Source organism: Rattus norvegicus, chromosome Y, assembly GCF_021556685.1.
Source record: "Rattus norvegicus strain SHRSP/BbbUtx chromosome Y, alternate assembly SHRSP_T2T, whole genome shotgun sequence".
In the NCBI taxonomy this organism is placed as follows: domain Eukaryota; kingdom Metazoa; phylum Chordata; class Mammalia; order Rodentia; family Muridae; genus Rattus; species Rattus norvegicus.
In genome coordinates this window covers 8,167,791-8,184,208 of record NC_141555.1, presented here as the reverse complement: position 1 = coordinate 8,184,208, position 16,418 = coordinate 8,167,791, and the positions used below count along the sequence as shown (strand labels likewise).

The window sequence follows — 16,418 nt, the reverse complement described above, 5'->3', positions numbered from 1 at the left end:
ACTGGATGGATTTAACTCCTTTGTTAAGCCCAAGTGAGTATAGGTCTATGGGTTTATTTCTGTTTCTTCAATACTTTTCCATTGATCATACTGGCTGTCCTTGTACTGATATTGTACAATTTTTTTTGCTATTTTTTTTAATTTAGAGAATACTTTATTAGTTTTTGTAATCAAACCCACGTATATAAGACCTTACATATTTAATACAGTGTGTTACCCCTGTACAAATGGAAAACGTACAATTTTTATCACCATTGCTCTGAAATATGACTTGAGGTCAGGAATGGCTATTCCCTCAGGAGTTCTTTTATTGTTGTGGATAATTTATGCTCTCCTGTGGTTTTTTTTTTTTTGTTGTTGTTGTTGTTTTTTTTTTGTTTTTCCAAATGAATTTGCAAATTCCTCTTTCTAACTCTATGAAGAACTGAGGTCACATTTTGATGTGGATTTCATTGAATCTGGAGATTGCTTTTGGCAAGTAGCCACTTTTCAATATTAAACCTCCCATTCAATTTGCATGGGAGATCTTTACATTTTTTGAGACGTTCTTCAATTTCCTTCTTTCACACCTTTGAAATTCTTGTAACACGGATTCTTTGTTTGCTTGTTCAGAGTAACACTGTGGCTTTTACCTTATTTGTGGCTACTGTTAAGGGTGGCATTTTTTTAACATATTTCTCAGACTCTTTATCCTTTGATAGAGGAAGCCTACTGATTTGTTTGAGTTAATTTTATTTCAAATAACTTTGCTGAATTTGTTGATCAGGCTTAGTTGTTGTCTGGTTGAACTTTTCAGGTCGTTTAATTATACTATCCTGTGATCTGAAAATAGTGATATTATGACTTCTTCATTTCCAATTTCTATCCCTTTGACCTCCTTTTGTGGTCTGATTGCTCTGGCTAGGACTTCAAGGAGTATATTGAATTAGTAGGGAGAGACTGTGTAGCCTTGCCTATTACTTGATTTTAGTGGGATTGCTTCAAGTCACTCTCCATTTCATTTAATGTTGGCTACAGTTTTGCTGTATATTGCTTTTACTATTTTTAGCTATAGGCCTTGAATTGCAGATCCTTCCTAGACATGATGTAGTGAGGAATATTGTCAAATGCTCTCAGCATTTGATGAGATGATCATGTGGTTTTATTCTCTGAGTCTTTTTTTTTCATATAATGGATTTCTTTGTTAGGTTTCCATATATTTAGCCATCCTTGCACTCTTGAGATGAAGATACTGGATCGCGCCATAAGGGTTGTTTTGATGTGTTCTTGGATTCAGTTTTTGAGAACTTTGTAGAATATTTTCTCCTCAATTTTCATAAGGGATCTTTCTACGGAAGCTGTCTTTCTTTGTTGCAATTTTTATATGGTTTATTTATAGTCATAATTCTGGCTACATAGAAGGATTTGGGAAGTGTTCCTTCTGTTTCTGTGTCTGTTTTGTGGAATAGTTTAGACAGTATTGCTGTTAGGGTTCTATGAAGGTCTCTAACTATTCTGCACTAAACCCATCTGGTCCTGGGCTTTTTTTCATTGGAAGACTTTTAGTAACTGCTTCTATTTCTTTAGGAGTTCTGGGATTGTTTACACAGGTTTCATTATCCTGATTTAACTTTGGTACCTTGTGTTTGTGTAGAAAGTTATCCATTTCCTCCAGATTTTACAGTTTTGTTGAATGTAGGATCTGATGATTTTTTGAATTTCCTCAGTATCAGTTGTTATGTCTCCTTTTTATTGCTGATTTTGTTACTTTGGATAAACTCTCTGTGCCCTCTGCTGAGTCTGGCCAAGGGTTTATCTATCTTGTTGACTTTTTCAAAGAACCAGATCTTGGATTTGATGATCCTTTTTATGGTCCTTTTTGTTTCTACTTGTTGGATTTCAGCCCTGAGTTTGATATTCCCTGCCTTCTATTGTATTTGCTTTTGTTCTGTTCTAGAGATTTTAGATGTGCTGTCCAATTGCTAACATATGCTCTCTCCAGATTTTTTTTTGGAGGCAGTCAGAGCTTTTAGATTTCATCTTAGCACTGCTTTGATTGTGTACCATAATTTTTTGCCTTCACTTTATTAAATTCTAAAAAAATCTTTAATTTATTTCATTATTTATTCCCTGACCAAGTTATCATTGAGCAAAATTTTGTTCAACTTCCATGTATGTGTGGGCTTTCTGTAATTATTTTTCTTATGGAAGACCAACCTTAATCTGTGGTGATCTGATAAGATGCATGGGATTTTTTTAATCTTCTTGTATCTGTTGAGGCCTCTTTTGTGACTAAGTATATGGTGAAATTTGGAGAAGCTACCATGAGGTCCTAAAAAGAATGTGTGTGTGTGTGTGTGTGTGTGTGTTTGTGTGTTTTATGATGAAATGTTCTATAAATATTTGTTAAATCCATTTGATGCGTGATTTTTTTTTTTTTTTTGGAACTGGGGACCGAACCCAGGGTCTTGTGCATGATAGGCAAGCACTCTACCGCTGAGCTAAATCCCCAACCCCTTGTGCATGACTTTTGTAAGTTTCTCTATGTGTCTTTGTTTCTGTTTCCATGTTTTGTCCATTGATGAGAGTATGTGGTGGAAATCTCTTACTATTATCGTGTGAGATGCAATGTGTTCTTTCATTTTTAGTAAGGTTTCTTTTATGAACATAGGAACACTTGCATTTGGAGTATAGACATTGAGGACTGAGAGTTCATGGTGGTGGATTTTTCCTTTGATGAATATGAAATATCTTTCCTAATTTTTTTGATATCTTTCAGTTGATAGTTAATATTATTTGGTGTTAGAATGACTACCGCAGCTTCTTTCTTTGAACCATTTCATTGGAAAGTTGTTTTCTATCCTTTCACTCTGAAGTAGTGTCAGTCTTTCCCACCGAGAAGTATTTCATGTATTCTGCAAAATGTTGGGTCCTCTTTACCTATATTTTCTGCTGTTAGTCTATGTCTTTCTATTGGGGAATTGAGTCCATTACTGTTGAGAGATATTAGGTAGCAATGATTGTTGTTTCCCATTATTTTTGTTGTTAGAGCTGGAGTCATGTTTGTGTGGCTATCTTCTTTTGGGTTAGTTGAAATTACTTTCCTGAGTTTTGGGTTTATTTTCTCACCTTATCTTCGAGGTTTCCATCTACTATCCATTGTAGTACAATATTGTGTAAATTTTGCTTTTGTCATGCAATATCTTTGTTTCTCCATCTATGCTATTTGAGAGTTTTACTGAATATAGTAGACTGATTTGGCATTTGTTTTCCCTCAGTGTTTTTGTCACATATGTACAGGATCTTTAGCTTCATTTTCTCTGGCACGAAGTCCGGTGCCATTCTGATAGTTCTGCCTTTATATTTTCCTTGACCCTTTTCCCTTACTACTTTTTATATTTGTTCTTTGCTTTCTGTATTTGTTGTTTTGACTATTATGTGTGAGGAGAACTTTTTTTTCTTCTCCAACCTATTTGGAGTTCTGTATAATTCTTTTAATATTTACGGGCCATTTCTTACTTTAGGTTCTGGAAGTTTTATTCCATAATTTTGCTGAATATATTTATTGGCCCTTTAACTTGATAATCTTCCATCTCTTCTACACTTACTATCCTTAGGTTTGATCTTGTTGTTTTACCCCAGATTTACTGGATGTTTGGGGTTAGGAGCCTTTAGTGTTTCACATTATCTTTGATGTTTGTTTCAATGTTTTCTACGGTGTCTTCTGACTCTGACATTTACTCTTCAATCTCTAGTATTCTTTGGTATTGCTTGTGTCTCTGACTCTTCATCTCTTCCCTAGGTGTTCTGTCTCTAGGGTTGTCTCCCTTTGTTCCTTTCTACTGTTTCTATTTCTATTTTTAGGGCCTGAATTATTTTGTCCATTTCCTTCACCTGTTCGTTGTGTTTTCCTGTAATTCTTTAAGGAATTATTGTGTTTACTTCTAATGGGCTTCTACTTGTTTTCCTGTGTTGTCTGTATTTCTTTAAGGTCCTTAAAGTCCTCTAACATCACCATCAGCTGTGATTTTAAATAAAAATCTTGCTTTTAAAGTTTGTTGACCCCCATCCAGGGCTTGCTGTGGTGAGGGAACTTGGTTCTTATTATGTCAAGTGTCCTTGGATTCTGCTTGTTACTTTCTTAACCTTGCCCCTCACCATCGTTTTAACTCTAGTGTTATCTTGTCTTGCTGTCTATGACAGTGGCTTGAGACTCCTGTAAGTCTGCCTGTGGGCACTTGGGGGACTGTTTTTTTCCCAGTGTGTGTGATAGAGACCTGTGTCAGAGTGTCAGCTATTGGCACAGGCAGAAACCAGACAGATCCTGTCCTGGACTGCTCATAGGTTCCTTTGTCCAGTGGGATCCAGGAAGGTAATTCTTGGGCTAGGAATGAGAGCAAATGTGGTGGTCTCCACTGTCCTCTCAGGAGAGTTTGCACTCTGGTAATCCCACTCCCTTCCCACGTGATGTTGTTTTTCTTTTTTCATTCATTCTTTAACTAACTAGCTAAATATGTAATTAATGTATGTATGTATGTATGTATGTATGTATGTTTGTTTGTATGTATGTATTGATTTATTCACTTTACATCATAGTTGCTTCCCACCTCTTGGAGTTCTCCTTTCATATATTCTTTTTTAAAATACTTATTTATATATTTATTTGTTTATTAATTAATTTATTTATTTATTTATTTATTTATTTATTTTTACACTCCAGATTTTATTCCACTTCTGTTCTTTTCCCTGGACTGTTCTACATCCCATAGTGAATAAACCCTACCCACCCCACCAGACCTCTAAACTTCTTGGAGTTTCCAGTGTCTTGAGTGTTAGGAGCATTTTCTGCTCTCTACATTTCCTCCATCATCTTGTGAAGGGGTAGAATATCCTATGGACATACAATCACCATGATACATCAAATGTCTGTAGGGCTAGCCACTTCCTCTCCCACTGAGTACAAATAACATAGTCCAGTCAAGGATGGTGCAAGAATTGCAGCATTAGGATGACTGAGAATCACTCCTTTTATTTAACCACAGATAGTTATAGGTACCAACATCCAAATACAGCTGCACTGCAGCTACTACACCTTTGACTCGCAGAATCTAATTGTGGAGGCAGTGGAAAGAATACAAGATCATCTACTGTAAATCATTGTCCCCAGAAAATGATTAAGAAGACAAAAGCAAAAACTGTAATAGCAGTGTACTTAAGTGTTGCAGTTTGTTGCAATTTCCTCTCCAACCCGTATCGGCCAATACAAAGAGAACGCAACTGAATTAATATGAAAATAATCTAGCATCTAGATTGAGCAGATCCACCCTACACTGTCCTATTCCTAGCTCCCAAACCCCTCCTCCCTTGCACCTTTTATTTGCCAGGTCTCCAGCTTCTCCTTCTCCCACGACAACTCTCTCCTCGCTTCTTTCCTTTCTCCTCCCCTAACTCCACTCCTCCTGAATCCTCCCCCTCCTGAGTCCTACCCTCTCCTGACTCCTCCCCTCTCGATTCCGACTCCTCCCTCTGCCCAAATCTCGAGCACTTGCCTTTATTTTACAAATTCAGAAAGAACTCCGAGGCAAACCACAGCATTTCCCCCTTTTTGTCCAGTGAAAAAACCTTTTCCCTATACATATGTGAACTAAGTATTATTACCATTCTGCAATTTATAAAACCAACAATACACGCATCACCCAGTCCATCAATTTTGGTCATTAACCATGTCATCTATACTAAAAACTATACCTGACTATATCCTGGTTCTAGATCCTATGCCACCTGAAAAACACCCTAACAGATTTATCATCTTTCTCAATACTAAACCGCTTAGGTTGTCTATGAGACATCCAGTCTCCAACCACATCAGAAATCCAAGAATGATTAATATTTCCTGAAAATATGGGAAGCACAAAACATGGCTTCCAAGCTTAGCCAATTTATAGAGACTGCTGATCACCTGGACAGTCCCACTATTCCTTAATATGTCGGAGCATCAGTCTGGCCCAGGATCATCTGACAGACCATTGTAGTGCAGATTTTGAAGGACTGATCACCCTGCATTGGCAGAAATTATCAGTCGACTATTTTTCATAATTTTTCCTTTTCTGGACAGTGTTTTGTCTGTAGATGAATTGAAGCAATTTGATCAGTGGCTGTGTCACCAAGATTTGAGCAACTCCATTGATGCTCAATTTCTTCTTAGAGTCTAAGGGGTCCTGTCAGGAGCAGACAGGTCTCTAGTCAAATGATATAGATGAAGAAATGTCCATAAACGGGTTATTCTGTGGACTTCTGACGCCCTTGAAGATTTCCTATCTACATAGGCGTTTCTGAACTGTTAAGCATAGACTACCGTTGGCTCTCTCTAATCCAAGTATTTCCAAAACCCATCTAAACTGACTCAGAACCATGACTTTCCTATCTGGTCTTTAGCTGGTACTGGTTAATCAACTAAAAATAATGTATAATAGCAGTTATAGGAGTGGGTCTAAGACTTGTATTCTTAGATACATACTGGAGGCATAATGCTTATGTTAAAGTAGCAATATTAATCTCAATTATAAATCAATAAGAAAGTATACCAATGAAAACATCGAATTTGTGTAAAATGCATTCTATACCATTGAAAAGAATGTAGCTTCAGCTTTGTATCAATTACAAACATTTCTATCAATGTAAAATATAGCTGTAAAATTTTGTTTAAGAGTAAGTTTGCTTATCTATCCGTTTGTCTATTTCTGGAACTTCTATGTATTACTATATCACCCCCCTTTTTTTAAATAAGAAGGATAGAAAAGAGGAAAGGAAAGGTAGCAATCCCTGAGTTTAAGTTCTCTAGTTCCCCCTGCCCAAAGCTTCATTTGTATAATATCCCTTAAAAGAAAACATATCCGCAGTTCTTAGAATAACCAGAACCATCCACCCCAACATAAGGAATTGAGATGATGATCTTCTTTGTCTGCTTCCAGCTGAAATGGGGCTAAGAATTCCCTTCTGGGGCACAAGGGGAATTAGGAAAAGTTGGCTTTGTCGAAGTAGAGCTAGCTGGGATTTGCCTGCCAGTCACTCTGTGCTGAGAAAGTTCATCGCTTAGCTGATATTTGACTATGACAGTCTGAAGGGCTGGATAAGTAAGCTGGCCATTCTGAAAAAGTTCTGAAAGCAAGCCTTTAAATGAAGCAGCTTCAATGTAATTGAAGGAGAATCAAACATGAATTTGGACTGGAAGGTCCCGGAATCTCAGCATCCCAGAGTGTGGATCATTTCAGGGCTGTCTTTCTCTTCTTTCAAACTGCAGCACACAAAACTTAACAAGCATCATATAGTTCTGTAAGTGCACTCACATGGAGTAAGCTGGGTGCACGGCTTAGTTAATAAAGATCAAAAAAGAAAGATGACTGCCTTTCTTCAGGTTAGTTTGATCATATAATCAAACCATAACATAATTTTGTAATACATGCCATTTTACAGGATGCATGTAATAACAAGTTATGAGAAATTCATACTCAAAATGTTACTGGCTGTTTATAGACATTTTAGTCTCAGCCAGTTCATACACGGAGACCTAAACATCCTCATATATACATCACCTATTTGTTGATTGTCTTAGTCTCCCTTTTCTTCTGTGTTGCCAAGGACTTCAGGAGGTCTCCCCTTGTCATGTCTGATTTATCAGCTTGGAAGGAACCCACAGCTTTTCTTCTCCTGTAGAAACATAGGCATAACTCCTTCCCCAGCATAACACATTTCCCATCTTCCATTCTGACATCAGAATATCCTTAATATAAGGAGGCTGGTTTATTTCAGTAGTCTTTTCCACAATCCAATGTCTTTCAGCAGCTGTGCTGTTTTGTTCATCAGCATTAAAAAAATTAAGGTTAAGAAACCACTATGCAGCCTGTCTCTGGGAGTTTTTGTTGCCCCTTTTAGCCTGTTAAGCATTTCCTTTAGACTTCGATTAGATCTCTCCACAATCGCTTGTCCTGTAGGATTGTGTGGTATACCTGTAACATGTTTTATATTATAATATTCAAAGAAGCGCTTAGTCTTTTTAGAGATATATGCTGGACCATTGTCCATTTTAATTTGTATGGGTATTTCCATTATTGCCATAACTTCTAACAAATGTGTAATTACAGAATTGGCCTTTTCTGACGTTAAGGCAGTTGCCCATTGAAATCCTGAATATGTATCTATAGTATGGTGCACGTATTTCAGCTTACCAATCTCTGTAAAATGGAGAACATCCATTTGCCAAATTTCATTTCTTTGGGTGCCCTTAGGGTTAGTTCTTGTAGGCAATGGAGTTTGATTATACAATGAGCAAGTAGGACATTGCCTCACAATCTCCTTGGCTTGTTGCCAAGAGATAGAGAATTCTTTCTTTAAACCTTTGCTGTTAACATGGTGTTTTTTAAAGAATTCTGAAGCCTCTAGTACACTTCCTATCAGTAGCTGGTAAGTTTCATTATTACCTTGCGCCAGAGGGCCTGGCAGACCTTTATGGGATCTTATGTGTGTTATATATAGTGGGTAACTCCTATTTCTGTTACTTTGTTGTAGCTGAATAAATAGTGATGTCAATTCAGAATAATGCTGAATAAATTAATCAGGATTAAAATACTTTTCTGCATACTGAGAGTCAGTTAATATATTAAGAGGCTCTTAAAAAATCTGACAACACCGTGAGTATTGCATACAATTCAGATTGTTGAACTGACTTATAGGGACTCTCAGTCACCTTGCTTACATTTTCTGATTTATATCCTGCCTTTCCTGACTTACTGGCGTCAGTGTAAAATGTAGGGGCTCCAAATATTGGAGGTCTCTTTATTATACGAGGGAGGATCCAGTTAGTTCGTTTTATGAACTGAAGTCAATAGCTTTTAGGGTATCTGTTGTTAATCTCTCCTAAGAAGTTACTGCATGCTCTTTGCCAATGTTCATTTTGTACCCACAAAGAGGCAATTTCTGCATTAGTAAAAGGTACCACAATTTCAGCCGCATCCATTCCAACTTATTGTCGAAGTCTCAATTTTCATTTAAGTATCAATTCAGAGACCTTCTCAATGTAGGTTTTTAGTTTCTTACTCGTTTATGTTCTAAAAATATCCATTCTAAGAAATAATCTACCCTCTGCATGAGATTTCCTGTAGGGGAATAAGTAGAGGGTAAGATGACTAATATGCAGGCCATCTTTGTATAAATGTGATGTAGATGTGTGTCCTGCAATTTCCTTTCTACCAAAGCTAGCTCTTTCTCAGCCTCAGCTGATAGTTCTCTTGGGCTATTTAAATCTTTATCACCTTGTAACATTTGAAAAAAATTGCTCAACTCTTGAGTGGTCAAGCTAATCACAGGCCTCAACCAGTTAATATCTCCCAGTAGTTTCTGAAAATCATTAAGTGTCCTTAATTGATGTATTTTGATTGGCACCTTTTGTGGCCTAATCCTTTGTAGACTTATTTTATACCCTAGATAATTAATAGAGTCCCCTCTTTGTATTTTCTCAGGGGCGATTCGTAATCCCCAGCAAGGTAAGTTTTTTTTCACTCATCAAACATTCTTTCCAGGATATATATCTGAATCAGACAATAAAATATCATCCATGTATTGACAAATAATAGATTGGGGAAATTGTTTGCGAATCATCTCCAATGACTGCTGTACAAAATATTGACGCAGGATAGGTCTTTTCAACATTCCTTCTATCAGGACTTTCCATTGATATCTTTTTATGGGGCGACCTCTATTGTGCGTAAGCACTGAAAAGGCAAACCTTACTTTATTGCCTCCATGTAGAGGAATCGTGAAAAAAATATCTTTTAAGTCAATCACTATAATAGGCCACTCCTTAGACAACAAAGAAGGCAGTGGTATCCCAGGCTGCAGGGAACACATCAGCTGAATAATCTTATTATTTGCTCTGAGATCTGTCAACACCCTCCATTTGCCAGAACTTTTTTTAATGACAAATACTGGAGAATTCCAAGGGCTGGTGGACTCCTCTATAGGCTGAGCCTCCAGCTGCTCCTGAACTAGCTGTTCTAATGCCTGTAGTTTTTCTTTTGTCATAGACCACTGATAAATGTAGATGGGTTCGTCAGTCAGCCACCTTAGTGGCAAGGCTGTTGTTTTCTTAACAGCAGTGGTTCCTTGTGGTAGCACTAAATTGTCAGCCTCTGCTGTATCTTGCTTATGGACAGTTTGGACCTTCTCTATCTGTCCTTGATAACATTCCCTGACTGATTTAGAGGTTTTATTAGGAGCCTGATGAATTTCAGGGCCAGACCCTGAAACTGAGGAGATATTAATTTGAGTTTTCCACTGCTGTAGTAGGTTTCTTTCCAATAAGTAATGGCTATATCAGCCACATATGACCTTAATTTTCCTACCTGACTTTCTGGTCCTATACATTTAAGCCACCTGGTGCTTTGTTTTATTTGGGTTAAAGTGCCAACACCTTGAAGCTGCATATCTACTCCTTGAAGAGGCCAACTAGTGGGCCAAGATTTTGGAGAGATGATGGTAACATCTGCTCCAGTGTCAACCATTCCTTCAATTTCAATATTGTTTACCAGTATTTTTGGTTTTGTCCTTTGGTCCTCTATAGACATTTGCCAAAATATTATTTTTTCGCTCCTTTGAGGCTTTTGGAAATGTCCATAGTACTTCCCTCATTCTCCTCTGGTCCCTGAACATCTATTTTTGAAGTCATGCAATTTAATTGTTCTGAGGAAAAGAACTCTCCCTGCCTGGCATTGTGGCCTGCAAGAGGACCCACTGGGAGTTTTCGGGCAGGGTGCGGCCCCATCTGTCTGTTATTGCTCTACATTCCTTAGTCAAATGTCTACCTCTGCCACATTTTTGACACATTCCAGGAGGCATAGTCCCACTTTTGGTATTACTTTGGTTTTTCTTGCAGTAATATCAGAGAATACCCTGCTCATCACAATTAAAACATTTGAAATCATGGGTCATCTCTAGCTGCCCAGTGACAGCTTCTCCTCTCTTAGTTGTATCAGGAGAACAAGATCCAACAATAACTGTATATCTAATCCACTCATCTTTGGTGTGGACCTCACCTTCAGTGGTCTTATTACTTCCGTGAATTCGGTATTTTCATTTTCAAAGGCTAAAGACTCAATTATCACCTTTCTTGCCGCTGAATCTGATACACTCCTTTTCACAGCTGAGGTAAGCCTTTGTAAAAAGTCAGGGAAGGTTTCTTTGGGACCTTTTATGACTTGAGTGAATGTTGCAAGGCTTTTCCCTTATTTTGCAAGTTTGTCCTAGGTCTTTAAGGCTGACAATCGACACCATGCCAGAGTTTCTTCATAATACACAGCCTGCACCTCTTCTTCAGCAAAGAGACCTTCACCAAGCAGTTGATCTGTGGAAATCTCTCTGCCCCTAGCTCTATTTTATCGTGCTATCTCCCTCACTTCTTCTCTCCACCACGAAATCCATTGTAAATTTTCAGCAGGCTGTAGAATTTCTCTTACCATATCTTTCCAGTCTTGGGGGATTACTCTATTTTTAATAGTCCAAGTAATCAACACTTGTTTTACAAATGGTGAATGCATTCCAAAATTAGTTACGCTTTCCTTAAATTCCCTCAATTCTAACACATCCATGGGTTGCCATTCAAATTCTTCATAACCCTGTGGATGATCATAATCTGGAGGCCTTTGTTGTACACTAAAGTGATAGACTAAAGTTTGTTTCAGAATAATCATAGGTTGGCTTTCCCTAATTTTATCTTCTGTCTCTACCTGAGTTTTTTCTTTAGTTGTAATTTTAAATTCCTCTCTTCAAGTCTGTACCCATGCTTCATATCTCTCCTGTCTTTCCCGCTGTTCCTTGAGTTCCTGAATTCTCTGTTCAAGGATTTGCTTCCACACTTTGAATTTTTCTTTATATTGTACTTCCAATAATCTGCTATCCATTATCTTTTGATTGTTTAATTTTAAAAAGTTATTCTCCAAGTCTTGCTTCCAAACCTCATTACCTTTTCTCTGCTGTTCAGTATGACTTGTGAGCTGTTGTATGTTCTGTTCTAACATCCTTTCTAGTTCCTGTCTACCACCTTTATTTTCATCTTTCTGTCTCTTATTCTGATCTAAATAATTTCCTGTGTCTTCAATTATAATGTTCCTTCTAGGCTACATTGCCAAGACTTAATTTTCTTTTTCTGTTGTTCATGTTGTTCCATAATTACTTGTATCTTCTGTTCTAAACCTTGCTTCCATAATCTTAGCTTCTCTTTATGTTGTAATTCTGATATTGTAGCCTCTGCCTTATTTTGATTTGCTAGTTTTAGTAAGTTATCCTCTAGACTTTGGTTCCATATTCTATCTCTATATCACTGCTGTTCAATTTGATTTATGAGTTGTCGAAATATTTTTTCTAGCGTCTCTTCTAGCTCCTGTTGCCAAGACTTAAGCTTATCTCTCTGTTGTTCAGAGTCATCTTTAAATTTCAGAAATTTCTGTTCTAGCATTACTTGTAATTTCTATTCTAAGGCTAGAAATTTGCTATTTATGGCCCTGTCTTTTGAGAAGATATAGTAAATCAGAGGAATAAATATTTCAATACCAGTAAATAATAAAGTGTCTATTTCCTCAAAATTCATAACCATCAGACCATTCAAAATATCATTCCATAAAGCCCAAAAGATATTCATTTTGTTTCTCATCTTTAAGTATCAAAATGTTATATATCTCTCTTACATCAAAGTAGTACCTGATCCGAAGCCCTTTATGCCTTTTTCTCCCTCCGCCTCAGAACACGTGCAGTCCTCTGGATTCTTTGTTCCCAGAGAGGGGCCTCTTTGGGTTCTCTCCTGCTTTGCTTATTCCTGTGGTGATCTCAGGAATCCTGTTCAATGTGCCGGCCAGAAAACTCCCTCACTGCCAGTTGTGCTCTAGTTCTCCTATCCCTTTCCTTGATTCTAGATGATGCCCTCGGCTGTAGTTCTCTGTCTGGGGTTTGGGGCAGGGAGCCTCTCTGCAAATCTCCGTAGACCCTTGAGACCCAATTAACTCCCAATCCACCAGTACTCCTTCCTAGATCTCTATCAGATCCCTATTCTGGGGGTGAGAGGGAAGTAAACTTTTAACTCAGGTTAGTTGAGTTCTAATGGATGCGTTGGGCGCCATTTTGTTGCACTTTGTTGCAGTTTCCTCTCCAACCCGAATCGGCCAATACAAAGAAAATGCAACTCAATTAATATGAAAACAATTTAGCGTCTAGATTGGACAGATCCACCCTACACTGTCCTATTCCTAGCTCCTAAATCCCTCATCCCTTGCACCTTTTATTTGCCAGGTCTCCAGCTACTCCTTATCCCACAACAACTCTCTCCTCGCTTCTTTCCTTTCTCCTCCTCAAACTCCTCCCCCTCCTGAATCCTCCCCCTCCTTACTCCTCCCCTCTCAATCCCGACTCCTCCCTCTGCCCAAATCTCGAGCTCTTGCCTTTATATTACAAATTCAGAGAGAACTCCAAGGCAAACCACAACACTTAAGAACATGAAAAGAAAGAAATTTTATGTGGCTCCATTTTCACATCCCCACATAAAGCAGAAAACTGCCAAAAAATAGGGATAGAAAAAAATTGACCTATCTTTCATTATCAGAGGGTTAATTACTGTCTGTAGAATGCAATGTGTTCAACCTTGAAATTAAACACACATTAACAAGTATTTGCCATTTTAGAGCAATGTTTCTCCGTCTTGCTAATGCCATTAACATTTAATACAATTCCTATATTCCGATGAGTCCCACCAGAAATTTTTCAGTTTCTCATTCAGAACTATAAATTTGCCACTGAAGGGCCTGTCTAACATGGGATACATCCAACATGGACACAAAACACTGAAACTATTATTGATGCCTTGTTGTGCTTGCAGACAGGACACTATCATGGGTGTCACTTGTGAGTCTGTACCCACAGCTGATTGAGACAGATACTTAGAGTCAATCATTGTACTGAGGCACAGATCACAGACAAAGAGTTAGAGAAATGATCGAAGGAGATGAAGGTTATGGAAACCCCATAGGAAGAAAAATAGTGTCAACTAACCTACATTACTGAGAGCTACCAAAAACTAATACACCATCCAAACAACATTAATGAGCTGGTTTGTTTGACAAACACATATGTTTTATAGGAGAACATTGTTTGTCCTCAGTAAGAGAACATATGCAAAACTCTGTAGAGATTTCATGTCACAGGGCAAATTGACGCAGGGGAGAGTGAGGAGTGTGTCATTGATGAGCAACAATAACAATTGGTGGAATACACTGTTAAGGCATATGCTAGAGGCAATGGGTGAATAACTCCAAGAAAGTGGATCATGGAGAGCAAAGTTTGGAATTTAAGTAAATGAAATAATTTAATGAAAAATTTCACCCTGGTGTCCTAGCCGCAGGTTGACAAATTGTTTTAAAGCCTTTGTCAAAACTGAGAATCTAATCTGACTGTAGAAGAGAATTAACAATTTAGAGATATGCTACAAAGAGAAAAGATTAAAACAAATAGTATAGAAGTTAATTTTTTTAAATGGAAACATGTGGTTTTTTTTTTCATTTTAATTCAAATGCAAGTGCCCATAACTCAGGGAATAAATGCCGGTGTTGGTCCAGAAGCCACCAAACTTTGCAATCAATATTGACTATAGGAAAATGAAGCTTTCAAAGCTGAGAGAATCTTTGTTTCTTCTTGTAATACATTCTCTCTTCTCTCATGTTAGTCATATGTTCACTTTTAGCAGAAGAATTTTTTTGATAAACTTACAGGCCTCCCATATGCATTCTTCTTACAGAGATTGCAGGCATTTGGCAGCAAATCCACCCAACTTCCTAGAGAACACTTAGGTAGTTGTGGCTGCTGCTTTTTTTCTTCTTATGTGTTTTATATGTGGTATTTGTTTGTTCAGATTAGGAAGTACACTTGTGCAGTGTGCAGTTTCCGGCCAGAATCCCTTAGGGATGCTTGGGCAGAAAAATTGAATGTTCAAGATTAGTATGAATTCTTGAATTTGATCCTAAATTTGAATAGTAGAACTTCACTTTGGAGAAAAAAGAAGTAAATCAGTGAACTTATTCATAGAATTTTGGTTGTCTTTTTATCTTTATTGTTTTCCTATTGTTTTAAATCATGTATATGTTGCAGAGAGAGATTCATATGTCCATGGGTGCATGAGGATTAAAGTGGGAAATGATAACTAAGAGGTGTATTAATAGAATCTTGTGAGCCCACAAACACAATTCCCTTCATTACCAAACTACCTCCCCAACCCAAAACAAAAAATCATTTGAAAATATTTCTATTCATAATAAAGGTACAGATGCTCACAATTACTAAAGGGATCTAATATTACTAAGCTCAATTTTGTCTTTGTTTCTCATAACCCATCCTTTCTTCATCCTTCCAATTGAGAAAATTATTATCAAGTATTACCATGCCTACATTAATCATTGAGCTTCAATTAAAAAGAAATTACTTAAGAAAACACTTCAATCATATTATTTTGTGCTTAAGACCCAGTCCTTAATTTGAATCAAGTTTATCAGCAAGTTTGAAGTCAATTTTTGTTGCTGTGCTAAAACACTAACCAAAGCAATTTGGGGAATTTTAGGGTTCATTTGGTTTCACACTTATAGCCTGATGTAGGGAAAAATTAGTCAGGAACTATACATTACCACGGAGGAATAAAAATTACTGGCTTTCTCAGCCTGCTTTTCTATACTGCCCAGGGCTAATGGACTGCAGGGAGCACTACCCACATTTGTTTGTTTCCTGCTGCATTGATCATTGATCAAAGAAACACCCAAAAATTAAGTACACAGTCCCTCCTCTAAGGGACGCTAATTTGTATCAAGGCGAAAAAAATAACCTTCAGAATACTTTGTGTATGCTTTATCAAATGAACCTGTGTGAATACATGATATGAAATACACAAATCAGAAATAAAAAGGTAGAAAGTTAAATTAAATTCAATGAAAAATAAGAAATTGTTAAAAAAGACACCTGAGGAAGAGACATTTGGATACATCTTAAAAAAATGTGCAAATGTTTTGAGAATACTTGCATCCAGTGTGAATGTTCATCAAAAGTTGAACTTGCTGACAATATACACAATGATTAAGTACAATTCCCCAAGAAGTTATTTAACACAGTTATAAATCAGACTAACAAACTAACTCACAGTCAGGGATGTGTGACAGTGGCAGAAAATTGGGATTTCATTTTATATCTGTATTGTACGACTTGTGTTAGTCTCCAACTAGAAACTTTACCTCTAAAGACTAGAATTGAAGTAGCTAAAATTATATTACATGCAACTAGAGGAAAGATGAAAGGAATAAAGATGAATGTATCCTCTCAAATGTTTTTCCTTATCCAAGGCACACGGAAAAGTGCAAAAGTTG

At 37.2% G+C, this 16,418-nt stretch overlaps 1 pseudogene; it reads right to left on the bottom strand.

Annotated features, from left to right (window-relative positions):
• Positions 1 to 16,418, bottom strand: part of LOC103694671 (glutaredoxin-1 pseudogene) — a 103,880-nt pseudogene that overhangs the window by 65,549 nt on the left and 21,913 nt on the right.